The 3,534-nt window shown below is 34.3% G+C and overlaps 1 non-coding gene across 1 annotated transcript; it reads left to right on the forward strand.

The window, feature by feature from the left end:
- The first annotated feature begins 2,780 nt into the window (after positions 1-2,780).
- LOC121101478 lies at positions 2,781-2,887 on the forward strand. The gene has a single exon (XR_005833470.1). It is a non-coding gene; the product is annotated as a U6 spliceosomal RNA (small nuclear RNA).
- Positions 2,888-3,534: the final 647 nt, after the last annotated feature.

Genomic DNA, 3,534 nt, shown 5'->3' on the forward strand with positions numbered 1-3,534 from the left:
GAGGAGAATGACAAAGATTTTGAGTAACTAATACGTAAATTGGGAGAGCAGGTAGATGAAGGAAAAGCGAAATGGTTTTCAAGTGGAAGTAAGGACTTTGTTGCAGTTCCAGACCATTAATTTGACCTAGAACTGGCCTGCATGACCAAGGGGTTAGCCCAGGTATCACTCAAAGGCTTAGGTGTAGTACAGAGAAAATATAGCACAGGGCTAATACATGTATGGGATGAAATATATGGTCATGGTAGGATATAATAAGTAACTTCATCTTAAATTTATTTAAAAAAATTTTTTTGCATAGGTGCCATTATTCATAATTTATTTTAAAAGTATGCTCATATTATCTATTTAATCTGGGTTTATTTTATCAGCAGATGATTGTATTGGAAAATGACTTAAATAGATACATATTAATACTATATTTTATTTCCTGAAGAAGAAAGGAAATTAATTGTCTAAGTCATTATTCATATGTCTTTTTCTATCTCTGTAGGCTAATTATCAAATGAATCTATCAAAATGACTTCATCACATCTTCAATTTTCAACTATAAAAGTATTCTTTTATAGGTTATACATAAATACAGGTTATATTATGTAGTTATAATCCTGCTATATTTATCTATAGACCTATAAATATCATACTTTGTGGAATTAGCACAATGACACTTCCTTAATAAGTATAGAAATGCTTGATGATGGTAATTTCTCATTTAATCTGTAATTAACCAATAAATATGACAGACCATTTTATTTGAGTGCCAATAATTAGTGATTTTATATTTATATGATTTAGTAAATGAGACAGACTCTCTTACTGGCAGTGATAATTTCATTCTACAAATTGGGCATATTCAGAAGTTTATAGCTCTTTCAGAGTCACTAAATCCTACAGTTTATCACTTTAAGCAATGATCTGGACACAAGAATGGGAGAATCTACTGGGAAAGGTGAGCTCATTTTCAAGGGAAATCTATGACTTTTGGTTAATAACCCAGGAAAAGGATGAACTTACTTGGTTTCCCTTTTCACCTATGTCTTTCAGCTTCATTCTATTGGGAAAGGGAAATGTGCACCCACCTTAAGATTGATGATTCTCTATATATGACAGCACTATTTTTCATTTCAGCTCATTTTCTAGGCAGAGTCTGAGAAATATGAGTAGTCTTGACTTTTAAAATAAATATGTCCTCTATGGAGCACAGGTTTTTTGTTATATTCCAAATCTTTGCCAACCCAAACAGATGATATTAAGCCAGAAGATGATAACTCCCAGTTGTTCAGCTACAAATAGTGAAAGGAAGGATTCAAAGCTACCAGATGTTATGTCTCACTAGGTTACGTGTGGTTGTTTTTGTGAAATAGCTTACCATATATATCTATAACATAGCTCAGTTTTAGAATTATTCTATTTGAATTCCTATTTTGCAACATCTCTTTGACCTTACCATCTTTATACCTCGATTTCTTCATTTGGAGTGATAATATTGACTATATCCACTATAACGGCTTGTGTTGAGTTTCTACTCTTCGCCTCATCCATAGTTACAACTCAAAAAATGTTACCAGTTAGTATTATTATATATGCCAGTCAATAAATGACATCTCCAATGTCTATTGTCAGTTCTACATAAACTTCTATAGTCTACATCATATGGAGTATGAAATGGTTAAAAAAAACTTCTCACATCCGTTGATGACATCAAAGGGATATGTCATTGCATATACCACTCAGTAGAAGTATTGTCAGAGCAAGAAATTGAGTGTAGAAATTGGAGTTTCCTGAAATGTAGGAGGAGTTGGAAAGTGTACCTCTGGAAATGGGGTGGGGCGGGTGGGGGATAGCCAGAGAGTTGGAGTAAAGGTCACTGTAGCTGTCTGAAGAATCAGAAGTGAGAGACAAATTGGAAATTGTAGGAAAGTCTGAGAATCCTTGCATATCTGGAAGCTGAAATAACCATGAGAGTGGAGCTTGTGAAGATCTAGAACCTTTTAGAAAGCTTTAAGCAGCCACTTTTAAAAACTGCTTCTCTGTGAAAACAGCTGCTTCTAAGGGAACTGTCACTCTTAACAGCTCTAAGTAGCAGTTCTGTGCTGTTGTTGGTTAGCTCTAAAATAAGAGGAAACACATTATAGTTGCCCCTATTTATCACCATGCCTGTATACCTCAGTGTACCAAGAGTAATGATCTTTGCTTCCTTTGCATCTTCTAAATCTTACTGCTTTCCTTTCTTGACCAAGTCTCACCTGGAACAACATAGGGGGTGTATCATGAGAAACAATTTTACCAGAATTGGTTTGGAGTAGTGGTGTCAAACAGCCAACTTGCCATTTAACATTTTATTAAGAGGAATACCATGGTGATTTGGGGGGTGGGGAGGGGGGTTGCCCTCTTCTAAAGTAATGTAAATTATACATCCTTTTCCAAAAGTCTATGTAAAATGTGTAAAAAGTGTCTTTTTTGGTAAAGCGATAGGTAGAATGGTTTGTTTCTTTTTAAAAAAAAAAAAAACTGGTCTGGATAGGATATTGGCAGAGACAAAGCTGTCTTGTGAGTAAAATTGATGAAAATCCTTTTGTATTTGACTTTTAATAATTACATAAGCAGAAACTGAATTATATGGGTCTTGGTTAAATACTACACACACATATTTTCTCTCATCTTAAACTTCTGATTAGAAATGAGATTTTGTATGAATTATTACAGCCCAAAGTATGGAATAGGAATGGCCCAGAGAACAGAACAAGACTATTTGTAATTTTAACAATATAACCACCACTGTGCTCCCTTCAGCAGTACATAAACTAAAATTAGAATGATACAGAGAAGATTAGCATGACCCCTATACAAGGATGACATGCAAATTGGTGAAGCATTCCATATTTAAAAACAAACAACAAAAAACAGTACAACCACCCCTAAGTGAAAAAAGACACTATTCTGTCAGAAGATTTATTCAAAAAGTAAAAGTTGCAATTATTTATAGGACCATGTGTTATTTTAGTTCTTACATATGTGTATATATTAGTATAAAATATGCATATAGATTTCCTTCTAGAATATTGCTTAACTTACACACAGAAATTGTTTTTTTTTCCTTAGCCATTGAGCAAACCCATACTATGCCTGTCTGAGCCACCATCATTTCTTTCCAGAGTTCTTGAAATATCCTCTTAACCTTCCATCTTGTGTTTACTTTTGCCTTCCCACTACATACCGATTTTCAGCACATCGGCAAAGCAATCTTAGTAACTTAAGTCACATCATGTAACTCCTCTGTCAAACCCATGTTGTGTGCTCCGTTTCACTCATAGTAAAAGACAAACTATGTACAGTGACCTATTTTGTCCTCTTCTATCCAACCAGTTGTTTCTTAGATGTAATTTCCCAGTAATCTCCCAGAGAGCACAAAATTGGCCTTTTTTTGCATTTTTCCTAAATATGCAGGCATGCGTGTTCATATTTCAGGGCCTTATGAATGAAAACTTCAGTTTCTTGTACTAAGAAATTTATCCCAGATATTCACAACCTGTT

Source organism: Ursus maritimus, unplaced genomic scaffold (assembly GCF_017311325.1).
Source record: "Ursus maritimus isolate PB19 unplaced genomic scaffold, ASM1731132v1 scaffold_10, whole genome shotgun sequence".
Taxonomy (NCBI): domain Eukaryota; kingdom Metazoa; phylum Chordata; class Mammalia; order Carnivora; family Ursidae; genus Ursus; species Ursus maritimus.